Source organism: Cricetulus griseus (genome assembly GCF_003668045.3).
Source record: "Cricetulus griseus strain 17A/GY chromosome 1 unlocalized genomic scaffold, alternate assembly CriGri-PICRH-1.0 chr1_0, whole genome shotgun sequence".
NCBI lineage: Eukaryota > Metazoa > Chordata > Mammalia > Rodentia > Cricetidae > Cricetulus > Cricetulus griseus.
In genome coordinates, this window is record NW_023276806.1 from 31,035,179 (window position 1) to 31,061,023 (window position 25,845).

At 42.0% G+C, this 25,845-nt stretch overlaps 1 protein-coding gene across 11 annotated transcripts in view; it reads left to right on the forward strand.

Moving 5' to 3' along the window:
* Ank2 (ankyrin 2) overlaps positions 1–25,845 on the forward strand; it is an 842,037-nt gene that overhangs the window by 3,324 nt on the left and 812,868 nt on the right. For 2 of the 11 annotated variants that reach the window (XM_035451884.1, XM_035451883.1), the window contains exon 1: positions 5,395–5,551. The exons of the other annotated variants lie outside the window; for them this stretch is intronic. The gene's annotated coding sequence lies outside the window, so the exon portion shown is untranslated. Of the gene's footprint in view, positions 1–5,394; positions 5,552–25,845 lie in introns of those variants that run through there. 11 annotated transcript variants of the gene reach the window in all.

The following is a 25,845-nucleotide window of genomic DNA, read 5'->3' on the forward strand; positions in this document are numbered from 1 at the left end:
TGGTTGTCACGATAACAAGTTCTTTTGGGGGAGTTGTGAGTCTAGCCTTTAACGGCTGAGCCCTTTTTCCAGCCCACAGGTTCATCTTTTTGTCAAGGTGACTTAAGGAGTGAGGCTTTTTGCAGAAGTGAGTTCCAGGATGCTTGTGGCTACCAGCATCCTTTACATCAGAGGCTAAACTCCTTTCCCAGGGCTTTAGTGGAAGCCTCAGCTGGCTTTTACACTTAAGTCTCCCTTGACTGAGTCAAAGGCGTTGAGTGATGTGGGGTTCACAGGAAGTACACTGAGACTGAGCTGAGCTCTTTAGGGAAGTAGATACTCCAAGAGCCAGGCCTGAATCGTTCACTAAGTCAGAACAAAAGTGAACAATATCATATATGTTCTTAATACAAAAGGAAGGGGTATCCCGTCATAATGGGACTTAGTACTTAGCTTGAAAATAGCATTAAATGTCCACAACCCAGCACAGTTCAATCAATCCTTCAACAATTTGAAACACAAATTCTACTCCTGTTTTAAAATTAATTAAAACGTTGTCAAGGCTCTCCTATTGAGCTGATGTTGTCTCATTGTAATGGAATACCCATCGTCACTACCAATCCCCAGGATGTAGGTTCCATATAATTTCTAATTACCACACCTAGAAACTTTAGCCGAGTGGTTCTGTTTTTAAAGTTGAGACTACAAGAAAGGGGTTGTGGAATCTCCCTCTGTGGCTAAAGAAAGCCACCGAGGCTAAGTATGTTTTGGGGTGTCCCTGCATAGAAGCCCGGAGAGGCCATCGTGTGAAGCTGTGAAGATGAAGCAGATTGTGTTGGAGACTCCAAGATATTGGGGATTCCAGAATTGTGAGATACCTGCCAAAGAGAGCTGCAGACCCAGTGTGGAAACAGCTCAAGAGAGAGAGAAGTATGTGGCAGTCAACAAAGTAAAGAGCATTTGTGTCTCAGAAGAGACTTTGAGCTTAATACTTTTAAACAGTGTTGATACCATTATAGACTCGGGGGGACTTTTGAAGTTGGACTGGATGGATTTTTGCATTATGATATGGCTACAAGGCTCCAGGGACTAGGGAGTGGAATGTTGTGCTTTGAATAAGAGTGACCCTTATGGGCTCGCATATTTGATGGTTGGTCGTCAGGGAGTGACACTGCTTGAGAAGGTTAGGGAGGGTTAGCCTTATTGGATTAGGCATTACATTGCTGGAGGAAGTGTGTCACCTGGGGTAGACTTTGGGGTTTCAGAAGCCCAAGTCAGTCCCAATGTCTCTCTCTTTCTCTGCCTGCAGATCCAGATATAGAACTCTCAGGAATATGTCTGCCATCACCTCTCCTGTCCACCTGGCATTCAGACAGGACTAGTATCAAGTGCATAACCTGATTGATTTTGTTGTCACCTTGTTGAAGTTCTCAACCAAACCACTTTTGAAGAGGAGCTACATATAATGTTGCTGGCTTTGTCTGATATGAAGTACATAATTTTGTTTTTTCTCACCACCCTTTTGGACATTCTTTCCCCAAGTTCTTTGTAGATCAAATCCCTCTTTTTTCTCCATAAATCCTGGGTTTTGGTCTGGCTCAGTGATAGTGGCTTGTTAAATATGTGTCAAGCACTGGATTTGATTTCCAGACAAAGACTTGGAGGAGGAGGGGGAGGAGAGGAGGAGGGGAAGGAGGGAAGGGGAGAGAGGAGGGAAGGGAGGAGGGAGGGGAGGACGAGGGGGAAGAAGAGTCATCTGCATCCTAGGATGGTACTTATGTTCCTGGTGGTCTTTCTCTTCTCCTGCCCATCCCCCCTGCTCATCTCTAACCTCAGTTCTTTTTTTCACTCATCTCTAAATCATTTACTCCTGGTTGCATGTCTTCTCAGCCAATCAAGTTTATTTCCACTGTTATCAAGATTAATTGAGCCCAGCTATTATGATAAAGCTCCTGGGGACCTTGGCAGATTCCATGGAAGATGAGGGTGACTAAGATAGAGGGACAAACACGCCAGGCAGACAGAGCTTAAGTGGGAAGTTTTATTAGAAAGGGGAGGGAAGGGGGAAGGAAAGAGAAAAGAGGTGAAGAGATGCAGAGACACTGAGAGGACAGAAGAGGAGAGGAGACAGGAAAAGCCCTTCTGTCCCAGGGGAACTGCGAGGAAAGAGAACAGAAGAGAACAGAAAGAGAGCATAAGTGGATGGGGGTCTTTCTTTTAAAGGGGTCCTTTGAGCCTGTGTGCAGATCCACAACCATAGAACCCTGGGTTCTGCCTGAGCGCATTCTGCCAGGTAACAGGGGCAGGCCAGCATAATGCCTGAATCCTTATAGTCCCACCTTTATTTATTATTAAAAAGGTTAGGAGTTATGTGCCAAGTTCTCAAGACTACTTGCTACTGACATGGGGGTGTCACCATCTTTTGTAGACCTGAGAAAACTGGGGTTGCTGCCACCCATGTCCTGGGGTAGCTGGTTGTTTCATTTCAGTCCAGACTGTATGGAACTCTCTGGCACCTCTTAGACCTGGCAAGATGTTGGCAGAGCAGAGGAAAAGGTTAAATTTAGGAAAAAAATCTTAGGTCCTAGTACTTGAGGGGAGAGGATCATATGAGGGAGGAATTCCCCAAGAGGTTCCAAGATGAAGGAAGGGAGTCCTGGGACCAGGGAAAGGTTGAATAATATTTATCTGTAGTGACTCTGACCTGTTTGAGTGGGTCCAATTCTGCTCCCTGGAACTTATAAGAATCCTTTGAGTTTGTGAAAACCTAAGTTTTAGACACATTAGCACCAGCCATCAGCTATGTCTAGAATATCACAGTAGCTTTGGAATTCAGTTTCTTGATCCCTACCATATTCCACAGTGTAATCTTTCTACTCAAAGTTTTGTTTCTAAAATATATTCTTTTTATTTAGATCCCTGAAGGTTTTCCAAGATCTGCCAGTGTTCAAGACAAAAATGCATGCAGGCTAATTATGATGAAGCACAGAGTGCTCTTTGTGTATGCTAACTCCTGCCCACATAGCCAGCTAATTCTTAGGCCCATCTTCCTCTACCCACCTGTCAGAGGGTGTGGCTTGGGTGCATTGTCCGCACCCACAGCTCCAAGGCAGCACTTGGCACAAACCAGACATTTCTACCATGTTATACAAATGAATGAGGGACACCAATGTGTTTTAGCATTTTATATTCAAAACAATAAAACCTAGGATGAGTGTGGTAGGGTAGCCAGTATTTCTATGTATGAAATAATGTACTTCCTTTATAGTGTACATCTCAGACATTTACAGTAAGTGAAGGTTTCGCTTTTAAATTTCTAATAGGAACTGCTATCTTGGAAAATTTTCTGGAACTCAACACTGTGATTAAAAAGAAAACATTGCATCCCATGTTTCTATGGCTCTGGGAATTTTTCCAGGAATCCTTGTCAGAGACGGATGTGGCCATTGTCCAAACTCCATGAAGATAAATGACTCAACCGCTGGCTTCTCTCCTGCCTGTGTCTTCTTGTATTTCCATGTGTCCACTGCCTTCTTTTAGGCACTAAAATCTCACTCCTCCCCAAATAATCCTAACATTTTTTTCTCACATGTCCCCAAACATGGTTCTACAAAAGAGTAACATATATTGAAGTTGATGTTAATCTTTTATTATAAATTTAAATAATTTCAAAAGATTTCTGTGTGGTTTTCCTAAACAAAACTCTACATATTCTTCTTCTCTTTTTTTCCCTCTCTTCTTGAGACAAGGTCTCACTCACTATGTGGCCCCCGTTGGCCTGGGACTCCCTTTCTATAACAGGATATTAGGGTGGTCTTCAACTCAAACATTCACTTGCATCTGCTTCTCAAGTCCTGAGATTAAAGGGGTGTGCCACCAGGCCCATGCAAACTGTTTTAAAGGCCAAACAAAATTATATATCAGATGATTTGGGACTTCCTAACATCTCACTATAAAGGCATGAGGTTTTTTTTTTTCAATGATTGGAAATTTTATATTATTCCTTCATCTCTCCATGTTTCTATTTCCATTCCATTTCCTTCATAGACCTTTCTTGTAATATAAAGCTATATGTCTTTAAGTTTTCATCATTCATATACAATTAAAACTGTTTCTCTTCTTTGCTACAGACACTATTGAATAAATGTTTTAAAGACTTATGTATTTACAATACTTACTTGTATTTTTAACTTGTAATTGATTTAAAAGACAAATACAAAGTTATATATTTGATTAACATCCAGTAGTAGAGTACTGGGTGTGCTTTAAGAGTGCATTTCTCAATGAGATTTATGGCTTAATAAATTAGTTAACAGATACATATTACATGTAGTTACAATAAAGCAACATTCCATGAAAGTACATACATAAAAAATGAAACTCTTAATAAATAAATAAATAGAAAGTTTTGTTATAGGTTGAGCAACTTTTTTTCTGTTAGTTTGTGTTTTGAGACATGGTCTCATTATGTAGCCCTGGCGGTCCTGGAACTCACCATGTAGACCAGGCTGGCCTTGAACTCACAGAAATCCTATGGCTTCTGCCTCTGGAGTGTGCACCACCATTGCCTGGCTGTTTGAACAACCTCTAAAGTCATATATGAAGAATTATTGTTTATCATAAATCAGTTTTTAGGCAACCTAGCTTTTGACTGTCTGATCCTTTCCTTCTACTTTTTGTGTGGAAGAGTTGGAACCTAGCCAACTGGCATAGTATTTGTTGCACAGGTAGGGAGCCATTCACTTTCTTATTTTGGGGGTTGTATGCCAAAGGCTTTACCCAAACCCAGCAGGTTGCTATTAATAAAATTCATTCTTTCTTTGCTCTAAACCTTTTCACCAAAGCAGACTCAGAAAGACTTGAGAAAGTTAAAATATCGTTGACTGCTTAATCTTTTTCAGTAAAATGTATTTTGATAAACGTTTTATCATTTCGTGCATTCTTTTTTTTTTTTTTTAATTTCGTGCATTCTTGACATGCTTTTTGTCAACACCTGAGTCACAAATTTCATTTGCTTCATTGAAGGACAAACGAGTCAGCAGACACGTTCTTTCTCTTGGGAAACTGCAGGGAAGCTCCTTATTTGGCCCTGGACAGAATAGAGTCAGTCAACCAAGAGTGAAAAAAAAACAAAAAACAGATGGCCAATGAGATATCACGAACTATGACACTGTGTTGACATCAGCCGAAGACAAGCTCCCATAGTCTCATTTCGGTGATCTGTCTCGGGGTTAGAGTACAGACAACTAGGAGTCACACAAGCACGTGTATCAGCATGTTTATTTGCACTGGAGGAAAAAGCTAGGGTTTTTCTGGCAGAAGGTGCCAGCCACAGTAACCCAACTCCCAGCAGACCTTTCCCAGCAGCAGCCACCAAAGGGGTGTGTCCTGTGGGGAGTTACACAAGCAGGTTCTGAGCCAGCAAGGGACTTTTCTCATTTCGCTTTCCCACTTCCTGAAACCAAAGCCGTTGAGGAGAAACGCTGTGTTTCCAGGAAGCTTGTGCTGGAATTCAGGATTTTCAGAGTCACATTGCTGGCCTTAAGTGTTTCTCCCTTTCTCTGGGATAAACGTGAGTAGCAGCCTTCTAATGAGAACTTGCAGGAGATGCGGGTGCAGATGCAGGGTGGACGTGGCAGTTTTCCTCAGAGGTGGCTGAGGTGGACTCAGCCGGCTCCACCTCCTAGTCTGCTAGACTGCCTTTAAATAACTCCGGAGCTCTAAGAAACGTTTGTGCTTCTAGAAGTACCTTATGTAGGTTCGGGGAGGAGAGAGCAGAGGAAGGGCTACCTACAGTAGTAAGCTTCAGTAGTTGTGAAGGGGGAGGGGGAATGAAACTTCTAAAATAATATAAGGATTAATAGCAATGTACTTTGTCACAGAACTTGCCCGACGTGCTAGTGAACAGCTAACCTTGTTTCTCAGTAGATCGGTGTTTGATGAAGTCATTGCAGGATTGTTGGGATTACTTGTTTGAAACTGGGTTTGAAGCACACAAGGAAGCCACTTTAGAAGCCGCCACTTGTAGGAAGTAGTAGGTAATTTTGCCAGGCCACCACTAGATGAAAGTCACTCTGCACACTTGGGAAAAAGTGTGTGGGCAAGATTAAAAAGGAAGCCTGAATAAAAATTAAACTCCCTTGTGTGTCTAGGTGGAATAGTTCCTCTCACAGAGAATTTTTACTATGTGAGAGTAGAACTCTGGTCTGGCAAGTCACACATTAAAACCTTTGAAGTTGTTAGGATTTCCGGTGCCTGCCAGCACAAAGGCAGGAGTGGATGAGAGAATTTTATGTCACAATGTAATGGCATCTCCGCTTGCTTCTTGGCATCTGAAAAAACTTGATGCTTCTAATACTCCTAAAAATGACAATATTGGCTTTTTGCCTGGCTAAAAATATTTTAAAATATTCCCAGGTGTATTTGTTGCTTCTGCCCAAGTCTGCACATGTATCCACGCTTCTTTCTTTCTCCTAAGTCACTGAATGATTGAGAGCACTAGTGACTGTACCATAGGACCTGCACACCTGAGTCACACTCTCCCTGATTTTAGATGAAGCCTGTCCAGCCATCACCATTAAAGCATTAGGTTACATTCTTGGTTTAACATGTAGTAAAAGGGCAGCTGTTGGCTCTGTGGGGAAAGGTGCTTGTTGTTCATCCTGATGACCCCGGTTTAGTCCCTGGGATCTGCATAGTGGGCAGACAGATACAATTCTCACGAGGTGTCCTCTGACTTCCATGTGGGCCGTGAAAGACATTGGCGGCTGAAACATTGCCACACATTGAGTGTCCCCGACTTGAAATACTTAGACTTTATGTGTTTTGGAGTTTGGAGTTTTTTCTTTTCTTTTCTTTTCTTTTTTTGAGATAGGGTTTTTCTTTATAGCCCTGGCCTGGAACTTATCAGTAGGCCAGGCTGGTCTCGACCTCAGAAATCCCTCTGCCTCTGCCTCCCAAGTGCTGGGATTAAAGGTGTGCATCACCACCACCCAGCTGAAGTTTAGATTTTTTAAAAAAAACATTTGCATATAAAGAATAAGATTTTTTGGCAAAGATAGTCAAGCAACAAAATCCACTTATATTTCTTCTATATATACATAATCATTGTCTAAAGGTAATTTTATATATTTTTAATTATGTATTTATTGCACCTGCATTTTGGTTATGACCTATCACGTGAGGTCAGGAATGGAGTTTTACACTTGTGACATTACATCAGAGCTCAAAAAAATTTAGAGTCTGGATCCTTTTGGATTTCAGATTCTCCGGGTAGGAACCTCTGACCTGTAGTTGATTTTCTTGTGGCTGGTTGTTTCCATGGCTGTCTTTTAATGGTTTCCACTAAGGTCTACTAAGCACTAGTTTGTAGACAAGAAAAAAGGGAGGAATATATATTTTACCTGCTATGTGTGCCAATAGCATCCTAGACAGACACTTTGTCCTTGTAGCCTGCCATAGCCTGGTTGTATTCATTTGTGATGTTACTATTGTGCCTATATTTAATCACCGTACCTTGCACCCCAGCGTGTGCTTAGGATCTTCCTAACCCAGCTCATCTGTTTACTATGGTGCGTCCCACTGGTACAGAAAAATATGACTTTTATCAAATCGCAAGAAAATCCTGCCAGTTCATCATTGTCTTTCTTTCATATGAAAACATTTTAGAACTTTAGCACAGTTCCTTTTCTTCCTCTTGTTGTTTTGTTAACAGAGTCTATATTTAAAATTCCAACATTGCAGGTTGTCATTTTCCAAGACAACCCTATCACTACCCTGAAGTTTTCTCCCGTGACTCATGTTATAATCAAGAAATGAAACTGAGTGAATACTGATGAATCAATTTTGATGGTTATTTCTATGAGCTGCAGGTGGCTTTAAGAATTCCTCTGTGCAGGGCGGCATTTTCCATCTTCCCTCCTCCTCGGTGGGCTAGAGAGACGAGCATGAGGATGCAGGGTTATGGGGCTAGGAGCAGAGCTCAGCTCACCAGGGCCTCTCAGCAGCCACCAGAAAAACCCTTGGCATACTCATTCTGTGCTATGTGGGTGACAGCCCCTGTCTGCAGATGGGGCCGTGCACCTCATACTTCTAAGCCCTCTGAAAATACCTCTCTCAACGTATTTCCACCCAGTAAAATGATGTTCTCAATACCAGCTTCATGAAGGACATAAGTGCTGATGTGAACATCACTTCCCCAAGCTCTGCCACTGTTCTTTCCCATTATCTCTGTAGCCAATATTTCCTTTGTTTCTTGAGCCTTCCTACTTGCGTGTTTCTTCCCCCTCCAGACCCCTTCCCGCCACCCCTCACTGCTTACTTCCTGGAGTTGGAGTTGGCAATCACCAAGATACACCACAGCTCTCAACTTTACTCCTTCATAACCACTCTCTAAATTAAAAACCCTCCTGTTCTTTGTCTGTTATTTGTTATTGTATTTGATAAGACCTCTAGGTTCTAGCCAACTGACAGAAGGGTTTAATAAATGTTAATATTACAACAATCACAACCAATACTGTCAGCCTACTACGATTGCTCAACTAATGCTGTGTGTGTGTGTGTGTGTGTGTGTGTGTGTGTGTGTGTGTGTGTGTGTGTGTGTGTGTACACACCCATAATGCACCTGTGGAAGACAGAGTTAGAATTCATGTTTCTTATTTTGTCACTCTCCACTGGTCAGTGGACCATTAATTCAGTGTCCCCAAGCAGAACAAAGTAACACAGATTTCATGGCACTACTCATAACAAAATGCCATTCTTAAAACTGTGTGCGGCTTCTTTCTAGAAGTTTCCATTGAATATTTTTGAACCACAGTTAACTGTTTAATTTGGATAGAAAAAGAAATCAAACAGTGGATGCGAAGGTTTTTGTGATCGTCACAAGTAGAAATATTTGTTGAATGTGTCCTGTGGGTCAGACTTTCTGCTACACGCTGCATACACTTACCTTGTTCAATACTTGCTGCAATTTTATGAGTCAGGTGGTCTTCTTAGGAGTGCTTGCTCAGGAAGCAGAAGTGATCGCTATGCCTTCTTCCCCACTGGCTGTTAGCATCACTCTTCTCTCTTCATGTTGCATACTTCATCTCTATGCCCAGCCAGCTGCCAGAACTTCGTCAGGTTGTCGGAACCTGGTATTCTCTCCAGACCAGACGCTTCTTTCCCCTTCTACCACTGGTCCTGGCCTTATCCACTCACTTCCATCCTGCCACCTGCAGCCATGCAGGGACTGTGTACGATGTAAAGGGTCCGTTCCCTGGGAAAGGTTTTGATAAAGACTGACTAGTGTCGATGATAGTTGGCTGTTTAGTTCCCTGTTTGTGTTTAGAGATGAAGGCCAAGCAGTGTGTGTGTGTGTGTGTGTGTGTGTGTGTGTGTGTGTGTGTGTGAAGGAGTGACAATATTAAAGAAATCTGAAAGAAAAATAGAAGTTGGTACGTGCCAAATTCATCCCTGAATTAGTTAGGGTAGAAATGAGAGCAAGCGCCAACCTTCTCCAAACACACCTTTAACTGAGGCAGAGGTCAGACTGCCTGGTTACCTTCAATAAAGGATTATCACATCGAACTTTAAAGGCTTATACTTTGTAAAACCTCACTATAATTAATATAGCTATACAGAGAAATGAGGATATAAAATATTTGTGATTTTTATTTCTTGGTGGGACTATAGCTGTTCATTTTTGGGTCAAGTTTTCTGTAATAATTTTTAAGAATTATTTATTCTATTGTGATGTGTATGAATGTTTTCCCACACATCTGAACGTGTGCCACATGCATGCCTGGTACTGGAGGACATCAGAAGAGGACACTGGGTCCCCTGAAGCTGAAGTTGTGGATGGCTATATGCTGTCATGTGGGTGTTTGGAACTCCACATGAGCCCTCTGCAAGAGCAGCAAGTGCTCTTAACCACTGAGCCACCTCTCCATCCCAAGAACATAACATTTTAAAAGTCTACTGCCTCAAATGAAAAAAAAGATGTTTATGATTTTTCAAGACTTTTATGACTTAGCCCATCTCAGAAATCTGGGAGCATTCAGTGTAGCTTGCCAGGAAGCCATAGTAGATGAAAACAGAAGTCAGAGCTAAAGGCAAGAGGGGGAAAAAGCTTAATCATTATGCAACACACTGTAGGCGTTCCACAGTGTCTCAATACAGCTATTCCCCAATAACAGTAGACAAGAAATAGCCTTTCTAGATGGGAACTGCACATTCGTGAAGTAAAAGTTGCATGTGCCACAGAGCATCTAGGAGCCCCCTCTGAGTTCTTTACACAGGGCGTGTCCCTTCAGGTGCTTATAACCTACCCCTGAGAGCCGGAGCAGCCACTGCCATGAGCGAGAAGCATGGGGTCCTTGCCTGAGGCCTCCACAAGTGAACATGTTCAGAATGTCACGCTTGGTGCTGGAGAGATAGCTCAGTGGTTAAGAGCACTGGCTGTTCTTCTGGAGGACTGAGTTCAGGTCCCAGTACCCACATGGTGGCTCAAAACCATCCATTCCAGGGACACATACACCTTCAGATATACATACAATCAAAACACTCATATTAAATATCAAAGAAAATATAGCTCTGAAGTTCAAGAGAGAGAGGTTTGGACTGGAGATGGGAATCAGAAGTTGTCAGCAAACTCACGGTGTTTGAAATATGTAGTTATAGGGCATACGCCCCATATACCTTTAATTCCAACACTTGAGAGACATGGGGCAGGAGGATCTCTGTGAGTTCCAGAATGGCCTGATCTACAGAGTGAGTTCCAGAACAGCCAGAGCTAAACAGACAAACCCACAGAAGATCCACATAGCACACACTGTGTCATCATAACCAGCTTAAGCGCAGAGTTTGATGTCCTTAAACAATACACCATTTCACAGAACCCCTTACAACTACAGCCCTCTTCCCACTTATGCTAACCTCCCATTTTTCCCTCCCCGGAGTCCCTGGCCATCACTGTCTTACTTTTCAATGGATCCGACTGTTCAAAGCACCTCAGAGAAGTAGACTTAAACAGCCTTTGCAATTTTTGGTTTGTGTCTTTCACTCCCCATGAGCCATCTAAGTTCCCCCGTGCTGCAGCACACGTCCTTCCTTTCCGTGCTCACTGTATGTATGCACACACAGAATCTGTCTCTCTGCCGATCATCAGTGGATGCACAAGTTGCTTCCACCTTTTGGCCATTGCAGTTACTATTGATGTGAGCATGATTATGCAGCTCTCCCTTTGAGACACTGTTTCCAGTTCTTTGGGGGGTGCATGTTCAGAAGTGGGATGGTTAGATCAGATCTATTTCTTCATTCTCTTAAGGAATACAAGGGTTCCGACTTCTCTGCACCCTCCCCAACATTTGTGAATTGCCCTTCATGGTGGATATCCCAATGGATGTGAGATGGTATCTCATCGTGCATTGTGTTTGGATTCCTGTGATGGAATCCAATTAATAACAACGAGGATTTGTGAGTGTGTGTGTGTGTGTGTGTGTGTGTGTTCTTGTTGGTCATTTATGCATCTTCCATGTCTATTTGAAGACTTATCCAGTGCTTTAAAATTAGGTTGTTTCTTGTGTGTTATTGAGTAGCATATGCACTTCATATATCATGGATATTAACTCCTCAGCAGGGATATGATTTGTAAACATCTTTCCCATTTTGCAAGTCTCCATTCTGTTGAGAGTATCTTTTGGTAACACAGTTTTAATTCTGGATTTATCTTCTTATTCTATTGCTTCTGCTTTTGATGTCATAGGCATGCAATTATCTCCAAATCCAAGGTCATACAGCTCAACTTCTATGCTTTCTTCTAAGAGCTTTACAGTTTTAGCTCTTACATTTGAACCTTTGAGTCATTCTGAGGTAATTTTTGTACAAAGTTCTTCCTTCATTCTTTTTCCATGTGGGCATTCCAGTTTTCCCAATGTCATTTCCCAATGTGCACTTTTCTCATTGAGTGCTTGCATCACTCTTGCTGAAATCACTTAAGCACAAATATGGTGGTCTGTTCTGCACTCTCTCATTGGTCTGAACAGATGTATATTATGACTTTTGATTGCTATAGCTTTGTGGTAAGTTTTATTTATTATAAATGTTTTGTCTACATGCATGACTATGCACCAAGTGCATGCAGGCGCCCCAGGAGGCCAGAAAAAAAAAACCCTCTGGAACTGGTGTTACAGACTGTCATGATTAGCCATGTTGGTGCTTGGGCATGAACCAGGACAGCTGGAGGAGCAGCTAGTGCTCAAGTCCGCTCAGCCATCTCTCAGCCTCTGCAGAAAGTTTTAAATGAGGAAGCATGAGCCTTCTAATTTTTTTTTCTTTTAGAAGATTGTCTTAGCTGTTCATTCAGGGATACTTCTCTTTCTATATGAATGTTTTGCTGGAATTATTAATTTCAAAAAATTATTGGTGGTCTTCAATATTTTTTAATGCTTTAGTAAGTTAACATACAAAGAAGTGGGTTTTGCTATGTCGTTTTCATATGCATGTATCATTATACTTTGTTCTAGTTCATCCTTCCTCCCCTTTCATTAATTTTAAACAAGAATAGCTGCTGCTACCCTCAATGAAAAAAATTGTATTTATTTTTGTTACTTACTATATGTTTATGCCATTAAAGCAACAACACAGCGTATTTTTCAGTGGTTAAGTACCGGGTGAAAGTACAATGGGATGAAACGTTTGTAAATATTTTTTTCTCAAATCACGTGCTTTGTGTACTTTAGATACCATATGAAAAAAAAATCTGACTGATGACATCAGTCTTAGAATACAGCATTTATATTAAGTAGGAAATAATGAAAGAGTTTCATTGAAGTATAAACCTGTATTAAGTTTGAGTAGCTACCATTCTGGGATTTATTTATTACTCAACAAATATTTAGTGAGCTTTTTTTTTTAAACCAGGAGAACATAGATTACACAGAGTCTTTGCTTTTGGGGGAAGTAAATACTAAGTAATTTTAGAATTTAGTTCAAGTCTACATGTGTGATGAATTTTCTCTTTCGTATTTAATCTTTTTGTTAGTCTTTGGAGAAGTAGTGTTAGCCTCATCTAGACACTGATGAAACTAGGTTTGGGGGTGTAGTTTTAGTAGCAGATCATGCTGCTAGGATTCGATCCTCAGTGCCACAAGATAAATGACTAGATTTTTAAAAAATAATAGAGATTGATGAAACTAAAGGTCATTCCAAAAAGCCTGGATATCTCACTGAAGGTGATGCAGTGATTATTGGCAAGGCTTGGAGACAAGTTCAAGGTTGTCTGCTGTCAGCACTCATAGCTTGTCATTACTCAAGGTTTCTCTGTGCACTTAGGAGGCAACTGGCTGTAAAGCGAACACAAATATGCTGAGCAATAGAGTCTCCTCCATTAGAGGCATTGCAAGATTTAGAGAAAAGCTGATTAGGATGGACAGAAGAGAATCCATCCTGCCTTGAACTTCTTCAGTGCTGGTCACACTATTAGACACCAAGACACAAAAAAGAATCTGTGTGATGCTGCTTCAACCAGCAGGAGGCACTGTGTACTGGGGAAGCAGTTGGATGATTAGCTTCTGGTAGGAGGCGGTGTCAAACACAGTCCCAGAGTTGGGAAAACAAAGCATAGAAAACAAATGGATAAGGGGATAGGGAGAATATGAGCAAGGTACAGTGATATATGAAATATCATGCTAAAACCCACTTATTTATACTACTATTAACTACTGACGATGATGGTGATAGAACAGAAAACAAACATCAAGGACACATTTTCAGGATACTATGGTCAAGTTCAATGTGGCAGAAGCTACATCAATGGCAGGTCATGCTTCATTCATTCTTCAGGCAACACAGCTGCTTTTAAGTAACAAAATAGCAGTTTCTTCTTTTCAAGAAGCTCCCTGACAGTGCCTGAAGGATGTGCTGTTAAGAGCTAGGAGAGATGGGCAGGAAGTCAGTACGGAAGTCAGTGGTCCAAACTGGAGATAGACAGAGCCCAGCATGGGAGATACATGAAGAGGACTTGAAAAGCAAAACCACATTTACGAGGCATAGTTGGTCTCCTTCATCAGCTGTGAGATGTGCTAAGGCTAAGGAGAGGGAAAAGAACAGAAACAGTGGCCTTGGAGCAGGTGCATGGTTAGAAGCATCCTGAAGTTTCAGCACGTGGAAGCTCCTGGAGCATCGGATAAATACATAAGGCTCTTTGCCTTGTTGATGTTCTCTGTACATCCTTAGCCGTTCTAAACTAATCACACCCCACACACACCCAAGAAGTTTAAGCATGCCTTGTGATTCTATCCACAGATTCGGTAGCAAACTGTCTCCATAGGTAGCATAGATGTAGCCTTGGTCACATCCACAGCTGTAGCCCTATAGGATTTGTGAAACAATGGATCCATATATATTGTTTCCACGATGAAGTTTGGGCAGATTAATGCATTCTCATTAAAACAAAGCTCAAAAAGGTTATTGATCAGGTTAACAATATACATGGCCATTTTCATGCCCCATACATTTTTCTCTGGGTCATCACCTGCCTTGTAAATCACATGAGCCGTTTTTTGCTCTTTAGAGTGCCCTATTTGCATTCATTAAGAAAATAAGCAGGAGGTTCAAGTGTATACTTGTAGTCCACCAGAAGAGGGCAGCAGTGATACTCCAAGAAGAATAGATTTAACCAGCTCTAATAATGGCGTTAAAACAAGTAGACCAAGTATTCATGGGAGGGCATAAATAGCCAGTGCCAACATCCTAGATATAATTCAAAACTAACTCATTTTCAATTCCAGAAACACATTCGCTAAAACTCCAGGGAATCTTATGAAATAGCATAGTGTGACAAGGTGACATTTGTGGGGGTTTCTGTTAATAATGAAGAGGACTAAGAGATGTTCTGAAGAACTTGGACTTCTTTGTAGAAAAAAGTTAGAGGATGGCATAAAATTAAGCCTTTTGTGTCTTACTGGGACTGTAGAGGAAAACTATAATAGCTGAAAACTAACAAATAGCATCTTATTTTCTGGAACATTGCAGATGTCCTTGAAAGGAAATGTTTCCAACTTATCAGCAGTAAGATATGCATAGGAGTAGGCAACTAACAGTGGCTTCCCAGATGGAGCCCACACAGTTTTTGTAAACACTGAACAACAATGGAGGGGTTTGCTCCAAAGTACTAGAAATACTAAGAAATGCTAGCATTAGGTCCGCAGAAGAAACAAGGCAGATTATTTTTAGCTGTCTTAGAATATCATATTATCGTGAGGAAGAAAGATACTTAATAAAACTGAATAATTTGCTAGTTACAATTGAGAGAATTTTTTTAAAGAAAAAAAGGAAACCAGTCTACTGAAGGCCTCCAAACAAGAGTTGATATGGAAAGGGAAGTAGAATTGAAAATAGGGCTGACTCAAGGACATTTATTTTAAGTTAGTTTTGGAGGGGAAGGGCTGGGTGAAAGGAAGGGCCCCTGGTCCCCCTGCTTCCAACTCTTGAGTGCTAAGATTACAACTGGTGTAGTGCAATTCTCAGCTGTGGCTTCTGTGCCTTGACTAAGTCCAAGTATCAGGTGAAAGCCTGGAGATTTAGTTAAAAGACAGCCGTCCGGCTGCTTGTGCTATGTGCGTTATTCCATCTTTTTTCATCTGCCTTATTCCAGGGGGGAGAGTAGCCTTATATACACTTACAGCATAGTGGGAAAACCCCAGGTGCAAGAGCTCATGGGGGAGCTGAAAGGGGAGCTCCTGGAACAGCTCATGGGAGAGCTCGTGGGGAACTCGTGGGGAGCTGGTGGAGAGCTCCTGGAAGAGCTCCTGGAGAAACCTCTGGTGCAAGAGCTCTTGTTTTCCCAGGTGTAGTGGGGCGAGGCCGGGGCTGTAAGCCAGGACTAGAACACAGGATGTACCTGTGGTTATTGGTTGACAAGCAACTCAGAGACCCCGTGGAGGTCTGTGTTAGGTGACTAGGACGTTGATGCCACCCTTACCCTTCAATGGAGAAATCACCCAGGCTGTATTGCATCCCCTAGGTCTCACCCGTCATTGGCTGCCTAATTTTTCTATAGGCTCAACCATAGTTGAGCTGAAGGATTCTTTGTGGTCATTGAGTAACAAATTGAACGTAGGCTTGTCTAGCACCGAGGCGCCTTAGCCAAATGAAGTATATGATAACCAGTCCTATGGCTGCAAGGCCCAGAGACAAGGACCCAGCCCATTCTTTGACTAAACGGCCTGCCATCTGCAATCCCCTAAGGATGATCTCTCCAGAGGACGGAGGAACCAGGGTCTCATTTATCCTAATAATTTGATTGGCCAGTTGATGAGTATAATTTGTTGATTAAGATTTAAACTTCCTACCTGGACTAAGTTATTTATGGAGCTCTGAGAGCCTCTGTTACTTCCCCTGCCAGTTTATCCACCATGCTGGCTGTAGTTACAGACTGTGAGATGTCAATCCCAGAAACGGTGGTTGCTGTAGCAGCAACAGCAATAGCTGCAATCACCTCGACAGTAATGTCAAAGTCTCTTTTTTGTCCATCAACTTCCAAGATAGCCCGTCTGTTGAGAAACTGGAACTCTGGAACCCACTGCCTCCTTTCTTTTACGGATTGTAGATTTGATGCCTTTAAGGGTCAGGAACATTGGTTCAACTGATATCACTCAAACTCTCTTGGGCAGGCTCCCACGGTCTCAGGTCCGGGTTTTTCTCTGCTCCATGAATCTCACCAAACATTCTGGCAGCCATCTCGCTTTATTCCTTTCCTACAAGAAAACACAAACATGCCCTTGACTCCAAATTAGGACAGGATCCAGTCTTCTCCACTGTCTAATGTATTATGTGGAGACTGGGGACATTACTCCCCCTTCTTTTTATCTTTTGAAGTTAAATTTTCAAGGAGCTATGAGCACGATCCACAACTCATCCCTGAGGATTATAAGGAACACCTGTTTTATGATCAATTTTCTATTGAGTACAAAATAGCTGAAATGCCTTACTAGAATATCCAGATCCATTGTTCATCATTTTTGAAACTCCAATGTAAGCAAAACATTTTAACTAATGACTTATTATATGTTTAAAAACCTGAATACCTATCAACTGCCATGTGCACATATTTTAATGTGCACATAATAATTTCGCCAAATTCTATGAGTAACATCCATTTGCCATAAATGATTAGGAACTAGGCTTCGAGGGTTCACTTCTAAGTTAGTTTTAGATAAATATTGTGGGCACACCTTATTGTTTGACAGTTTTGACGAACAGTCTCTCTAGTTCACGAGACTGTAGAGCTCTTTCTACCTTAGATAAAACAACCAATTTTGTCAATCAATTTGTTGACTCGTTCCCTCCAGCCAGTGGGCCAGGAAGGTTTGAATGAGATCGTACATCACCCACAAAGCACGGCAATTCTCTTCTTTAGTTAACTGTCTAGGAGAATTGAATTAGAATCTTACTTAAAGGTTTTAAATCACTAGTAGATGCCCTTAAAAAAAAGACGTAACCATTGGATATTTCCCAACAACTTCTGAAAATCACTCAAAGATTGTAAACTATCATTTCTAATCTCTAATTTTTGACGTTTAATTTCTTTAGTCTGTAACATATGTCCCAAAACAACTTTTGAAAATTACTTGAAGTTTGTGAGTAGTCTTTTGTAATCCAACCTGTAAAGCTCTCATTAGCTGCCAATTTTGCCTCATTTGCATCTTAGCTGGCATGGCCAAATTTGTATCTATATTGACTCCTTCCCAGGTGGTGGTCTAACAGGGCAGCCTTTAACTTTTATTATTCTCTAGATTTTCTTTTTTAACCATAAAAATCTAGGGGGATCTCTATATTGTCTCCTCTGCTAAACTCTATAGAATCATCCACATAGATTATTTTGCTCTTAGGCCATGCTGTAGGCTTCTGCTATTTTTTGCTGACTGACTCTGAGGGCTCAAATCGACAACCTTTCCTCTTAAGACCTTGACTGACTGATTGGATGCTCTTTTTAACTGTATTCAAAGCAATTCAAGCAGTTCCTTTCGTCAACATTCAGGCATTCACAGTCATATTCCATACATACCGGTGTGGCCACACCATACACACAGAAACATGCACACATTTCTCATATCCCCTTTTGCCTCAGTTATGATCAGTTTGTTGAAATGAAAAATCCTTAATTGAAATCTCTTGTAACATAGCAACTATAGCCAATCCTTGAATTATGAGCATCCAAAATTTGAATAAATCCAAAACTTTCTATGTTGCCTTTCTTTTTCCACAAGGTCTTAAAACAGTGTTTGATTAGTTGTATTAATAATATTTTCTATACATTTGGCTGGGCATCAGCCATGATAACAGCTCTCGAGGCTGCAAGTGTTTTAGGTTTTGGCCCTGGCCTTCCTTGCCTTTTGCCCTCTGGCCTGCTGTAGATCATCTGTGGCTGCTTTCCTCTCCTGCATCTTGGGCACAAACCTGGTTCCCTATTCTCTCCTCTGTTGGGACACTGTCTGACCTGGTGTCCTCTCTGACCACATCCAAAGCAACCTCTAGAAGGCTTTGTGCCTTTTTTTCTCCCCTATGCCGCCTTGCTTTCTCTGTAGGAATAACATCCTTAACTGAAAGTTCCTGCTGGCCGGATATCTGAACAAATCTTAATAGATTCATCTATGTCACTTTTCTTTCTGTAAGGTCTTTGTGCGGCCTGGCATGCTGTATTAGAATTCTCATAAGTTAGCTGTTTCACAAAGGTTCAACACCTGTGTCTCTAACTTTTTTGGGTAATGTCTGCTCTGGCCTAGAGACAAATTCTGAAATAACTCCCTAGGTCCCTGCTTGCTCTCTATAACAAATAATCTCCCCTTGACCTGCAGGACTTGGCTATCTGCTTCCAGATCCCTAGGGGTAAGGCTTCTACAGCAATATTCCCTATCAGGGTCTGGGTGAAAACCGCTGTTGATCTATAATGAACATAAGCCATTCTTAGTTCCTTGAGCTGCTTAAATGGTATCGGCGTCTGCATCTTGCTTATGTTTCTCTGAGTATCTCTGCTCCTCTATAGGAAATGTCTGAAATCCCTGGGCATCTCTTTCTACCCCTGCTTGTCTAATATTCGCTTGCATTGGAGACTTGCTGTGGCTGCCCGCCACGACTCGAAGGGTGTCTGTACCTTAGGCTGACCCATGCTTGTTGCTTTCACAGACAAAGGAACATTTCTCTGATCTGAGGAAACCTGCAAATTTCTTATCTCCTGTGAGAGCAATTCCACTAAATCTTTCAAGCCTCTTAGCTCCTGCTGAATTTTACCACTGGGTTTTTGCCTCTCTGTATTCCCAGTTTAAAAATGAAGGAGGTGAAGACTCTCCATCTTGATACTTAGCAACTCTCTCTTTATACTCATCCCAATCACTCTGCCCTGTATATTTTTCTTCTAGCCACTCCTCAGTAGGTCTCTGGGTTCTATTATATTGCTAACCAGTTCAGGGGCAGATATTTCCTGCTGTTGTCACCTTTGTTTCCCCAAGGCCTGGCACAGCTGATATAGCTGTGGCCGTGGCTTCTGCATAAGGGAAGGATCTTTTCAAACTTTTAAACTCTAAAATTTTCTGTACTTGCTTTTTGCTTTACTTCAGCTCTCCTGGCTATTAAAATATACCCAAGTAAATATACAATCGTCTGACTAATAATTCTGTCTCATATCTCTAACTATCTATATTTTTTACTCTCAAGGTTAACTCACTTCTCTTTATCATCTGGCTAATATTCCTGGTCATTACCATTATAACCAACCCCATTTAAATGAAAATATATATTAATAAACAATATTTGGGAATGTGGGTGTCGTTCTTTCCAGACTACTTCCTGCTGATTTGGGGACACTGAAATACCATGGAGATCCTAAGAAAACCCAGAAATCCTGGCTGTAGTGATCTGTGACTACATTGTCCCAGGTGTCTTCAATGTTGGATCACCTGGCCATTGCTTCAGGGGGTCTGCTTCATCAAATCATGTTAGTCTGAAAGGAATCCACAGCTTTTCATTTTCTGTGGAAACAAAAGCAGAAATTCTTTTCCCAAGTAGCCTGTCCTTATATTTAAATTTAGAAGTCAAAGCATTTTAAAAATATATAAGTTGGATTCATTCAGCAGTGTTTATAATCAGATATCTGTTAGCAGCTTTTGCTCTTTCCTTAGCAACTGAACAATTTAAAGACAGTACAATAGCATATAGTATCCGGACTCATTACTTTTCATTTTCTCTTTAAAACTTTACTTTTCATTTTCTTTTTAAAACTCTATGTATATTTTTTACTTTTTATTTCCTTTTTAAAAACTTTTCATTTTTTATTTTTTTATTAGTTTTACTTTCCATAACAATTCCACTAACGTCAGTTTTCTTTTTGAGACAGAGCTTCTCTATTTCCAATCCATCTCTCTCAGGATTTGAGGCACCAGTCCACTCTCATAAACCTTACTTGCTGGCCAGCCTTCCAAGGGCAATCTCTCAGGGTCTCCTTTCTTTCCCAATCTCAGTGGAACCTCCACTTGTGGCATCCCTGCCATGACTACTAAGTCAGACTATTGGGTGAAAGCCTGGAGATTTAGTTAAAAGACAGCCATCCTTGTGCTATGTGGGCCTTTCCGTCTGCCTTATTCCAGGGGGAGAGCAGCCTTATATACACTTACAGCACAGTGGGGAAACCTCAGGTGCAAGAGCTCATGGGGGAGCTCGTTGAGGAGCTTGTGGGGAGCACGTAGGGAACTGGTGGGGAGCTTTGGGGACAACTTGTGGGGAGTTTGTGGGCAGCTGAGGGGGGCAGCTTGTTGGGAGCTCTTGGGACAGCTGGTGGGGAGCTCGTGGAGGAAGAGTTCTTGTTTTCCCAGGTGTAGTGGGGCGAGGCTGGGGCTGTAAGCCAGGACTAGAACACAGGATGCACCTGTGGTTATTGGCTGACAAGCAACTCAGAGACCCTGTGAGGGCTGGGACCCAACACCCTGCTGTTGATTTTAAGGCCTATCTATAGTGTTTTTTTTCTTTAAACTATAAAGAAAATGGATAAGGCAAAACTTACAGATTCCTGAAAATCAGGAAGTATTGAGTAATTGTTACAATAGCTTTGCCGGGCTTACATAGCAATAGAACACCCCCAAGCCTCCCTGATGGTCTGTATGATTCCACTCCAGGTCAGCCATCAGCTAACATAATCGTAGCTGGGAAACCTTTACTCAGGCCACTCATCTCACCGACCCCTCAAGGTCTCTTGTTCACTCGTTTTTTTTTTTTTTTTTTTAAACAGGCATCTCCACCCTCCCCATTCCAAGTCTGCTGAGTCTGCCTACATTTTGTTGGCCATGTAGGCTGCTTGTGTTTTTCAAGCTCCTTAGATGTCTGTTCTGTCCCTTTGGTTTCCATCACATCACTTCCTGTGCCTTGGGGAAACATGTTCTGCGTTGTATTCAAGCCTACTCTGCTTTTCTCAAGTCAACCTCTTCTACCCCTTTTATGATTCCTCTCATTGTTTAAATTCCCTCATCCATTTTGACTTTATTTTTGCTTCTGGCAATTTTTTCCTTGGCTATTGACTAGATATTGGTCTACAGGATAAGTCTTATGAAAAATTCATCTCTCTTGAGACTGTTAATTCCCTCCTCCTCTTAACAGAAGTTTTTCTAAAAATAGTGTCTGTATGCAACCTTATCCCTTTTGCTTCTTTGACATTCACCCATCAGCCTCTCCCAGTCTGCCTTTTCTGGGAAATAGCTACTCATTACATCAACAAGAACTTTGCTTGCCTGGGTCTCTTGCCTCTCCCTGGACTTCTATAGAGCTTGTGCTGTTGCACGAACAATAAAAACCCAGAGACAGATATCGAGGTTCACAATGAAGATCAGAGAAGCAAAGCAGTCAACCACTAGAGAGTTCTTATCTCTACCAAGGCTGGGTCAATCCTGTCCTCAGCCTGACTGTAGACTGAATATACTGCACTCCTGTCTCTGCCTGCCTTATATTCCTTTGTAATATTGGGATTAAAGATGTGTACCACCACTGCCTGGCCTTTATGGCTAGCTAGTGTGGCTAGCTTTGCACCCTGGTCTTCAGGCAAGCTTTATTCGTTAGATCATAAACAAAGTATCACCACATTGCGCTATGCACAGCATCCTGTCTCCTACACTTTGAGGGTTCTGGTATTTCTAATTTCTAAATCTTGTTTTTTAGTCTGCTTTCCTAATCTCTGGCCTCTGAGTGGAGCCATCCTCTCAAAATCTGGCTCTCTTTCATAGTTTATCCCCGACCCTGCATGTTGGTTGAACTTAGGACCTCATGCATGCTGTTCAAGTGCTCCACATCCGAGCTGCATCCCCAGCAGTTCATGGTTTATCTTTGTCTGCACTGTCTTCTCCACGTGGATGATTCTCAAATGTCTCTGGCTTGAATGTCTCATGAGTTGACTTCATATTTCCCACCTTCTGTGAAACACTCCATGAATCTTCAGGCTGCTGTGGGAACTTTCAACAGACTAAGCCTGAACTTGGGACAGCCAACATGGTCTGTAGAACCTTGAACCTCTGTCCTTACTGCAACCCCTTCCACCTCCCTGAGCCCAGAGTGCATCTCTCCACACTGAATTCTGCTCCTCAGATCCAGCCTGCCGCAGGTCACTCACTGGCGTCTTCTTGCTCTTGTGTGTAGCCTCCACTGGTCTTCTGAACAAAGCCTCATGTAGTGAAATTCTTCCTTTCTCAAACAGACATTCAACCATTTGTGGTCACAGAAGTCTTGATGTACGTCTGTGAACCCTGAGCCCTGGAAGTTCTGATGTCTTTTCCATCCTTGTAGCCACTTCAGACCCTGGCACATAGCAAATGCTCAGAATATTTTTATTGATTTATATTGGTGAAAGAAAGTTGCCACAGACTTTTATTTTTAAGAATTGGTTTTCTTGATGGGTGGTGATGGTGCATACTTTTAATTCCAGCCTCGGGAGGCAGAGACAGACAGATAGATCTCTGTGAGTTCTAGGCCAGCCAGGTCTATGGATAGAGTTCAGGGACAGCCAGAGCTACACAGAGAAACCCTGTCTGGAAAAACAAGACAGAAAAGAAAAGAATTGGTGTTCTTGAAGAGCACAGAATTTGTAGTAGGCAGGCTACAAAGTGGAAGATATAGAAAGATTTTTTTAAAAGTACCTTATGTCAATAAAGTTGACACTTTTGTTTTTAGCTCTGTCCTAGTTTGGTTTCTGTTGCTATGACAAACACAAGGGGAGAAAAGGGTTTTTTATTTAGCTTACACATCAGGCCATCATAAAGGGACATCAGGGCAGGAACTCAAGGTTTAGAACCTGGAGACAGGAACTGAAGTGTACAGACCACAGAGGAACTTTTGATTACTGGTTTGCTCCCCATGGCTTATGCAGGACCACCTGCGCAGAGGTGACACTACTCCCAGTGTGCTGGGCCCTCCCACATCAATCAATAACCAAGCCCTTCCTCCTCACACCCCATTTTCATGTGTTTGCTGTGCTCTTTCCTGCTACTGGGAACTGCTCTGTGCCTGCCTGCCAGCGATAGTAATCCTTTGGTTGCTATTTCTGATTGAATAGGGATGACAGCTAACTCAGAAGTTGTTGAACCCTTAAATTTGCTAAGGTTTTATGTCTGAGTTAAGCATGCTGTGACTGAGTGGGTGCTGAGGGCCTGAGTCAGGGAAGCGGTTCATGTAAGTAGATCTAATCAGAAGCATGGTTAGAAAGCGATGCCCAGAAACGCCTGCCGGCTTCACCTCTGCTCCCTTACCAACTAGCATTGTGCCTGGCGCATAGAGGCCCTGTGAAACACAGGGAAAGACAGACACAGACGGCTCCTCTAACAGCTTCCATTTCCTGGTTTTAACCCCCCTCCCACACATAAAGATGGTTTCCTGTCCTTATTTCTAAGAGATATGCTTGTGTCTGTCCAGCAAACCCCTCCTGTGCCAAGGCTAGACAGGTGCATCTAGTTCCCACAACCAAATTAAACCTAAGAATGTCTTAACTTGGGAGCCCCATCAACCAGCATCCCACAAATCTCCTAGTTTCCACTGACACAGATATGTACACTTTTGGAAACCAGACATCTTAGTGAGCTGTCTAGAAATCACCGAATTGCCGCAGTGAGCATGTGTCTGCTTTACCATTGGGAATCTTACCCTTTTGAGACAGAGGGCATTAATTAAAAATACAATAGAAATAAAGGGATTGTGTTCAAAAGAAAAACCCAATGGCTGCCTTTAAAGGCAATTCCTGAAGAGAATGCAACCCTGATCCTAATGCGAGGGGTCTTTGGCAGAGAGGACCTCTGTCCACACAGATCCAGGCACTGTTGTCCTTTAGTGCCCGCGGGAAGGATCAGGCCCGGTCAGGAGACATTTGCCAGCCTGGGCTCTGGAGAGAGGAATGGGACAGGCCTGCCTTAGACTTCTGGAATGCCAGTGGGCTGTGTTTGCGGCAGTGCAGAGGACTCCTTTGTGGGTTCTGCCTTCATTCTTAGTTCTTGTGCAGCAGATAGGGAGGAGAATCATTTTTTCCTGCCCATCAAGCAATAGGGCAGTACCCCTGCCCTGGAGGGCATACACAAACTTAAAAAGGGGGGGGGGGACTCTCTTGTTTAAAGAGCCATGAACAACCATCATAGGTCTGAGAAATAGATAAACAAAATACTTGAAGGCAACTAGGAGGTTGCTCACATGTAGGTTCTAACACCAACTCTACACCCTTGAACTAGCTCTATAGCCGTGGTCAAGCCACCAAACCTCTAGGAACTGAGAATATCAATACTTCATAGATTTACATTAATATTTAATACTTCATAGATTTAGTAATTGAGAATAACAGTACTTCATAGATTTACCTTAGTTACAGATAATGCCTGTAAATTCTTAGTCCATTGCTAAAAGATGTATGGTCAGTACTGGGGGTGGGGGAATAGAATGTAAGTTGTCAGTGCTTTTGAAATGCAAATATTAATGAAAAGAAGATTTGCTAGTTGAAAGAAAAGGAAAGTAAATTGTTTCAAATATAGAAACCTAGCACTGAATCTTATGTTTAAGGCTCCCTCACTATTGCTTTTCTAACGTAACTCCCTAAACAGTAGGGAATAAAAGGGGGCACAACAAGTTTCTAACGAGACAGCAGCTACAAAGCAAACACCCATAAGTCATGGGTATCAATGAATAATAAATAAGTAAATAAATTCCAAGTAAAGAAGCCTTGTTGGATCATCTGAAGACCTTAAAAGCAATTTGTAAGCTGTGACCTGTAGATGGCAGGCTTGGATAATGGAACCACTAAGTAGGGACTGCCTGGCTGAAGAAAGCTAGGGTTTGTGTTTTTAAAAAGAAAACCAACAAATCAAATAATAATAATAATAAATACCAACACTACAAACCTGGTACACTACAAAAGACTGATTGTGATTCTAAGACAAAGGGGATCTTTAGAGTGTGAGGAAACCTTTTCTGAAGGGACTGTGTGTCTGGGGAAGTGATTTTACTCTGACACACTGATGAAGGACTGGTAGGAAGGTTTGGTTCTGGCTGAGAGTCCACCCTGGCTGTAGTGTCTGAGGCTATAGAAAGGTTTGTCATGCAGAGACCATAAGTAGCTTTCCCAGAAGCCAGTACAGAAGTGCTGCCTCTCCAAAATGTGGACACACCAATACTCGATAACCCAAATCCAGGCTGCGTCCACAGTGTCTATACCTTTTCATCTAGATAAATAATTATGCACTCCCGTGCTTGCTGTGGCCACAGTTGAGTGTTTGTTCTTCCTGCTCCCCATGGTAACCCTTCAGAGACCAATTATCATCCTTTATTGACATCGTTTTGCTGGCTGACAGAGATTTCCCAAGTGACACATCAGGCATT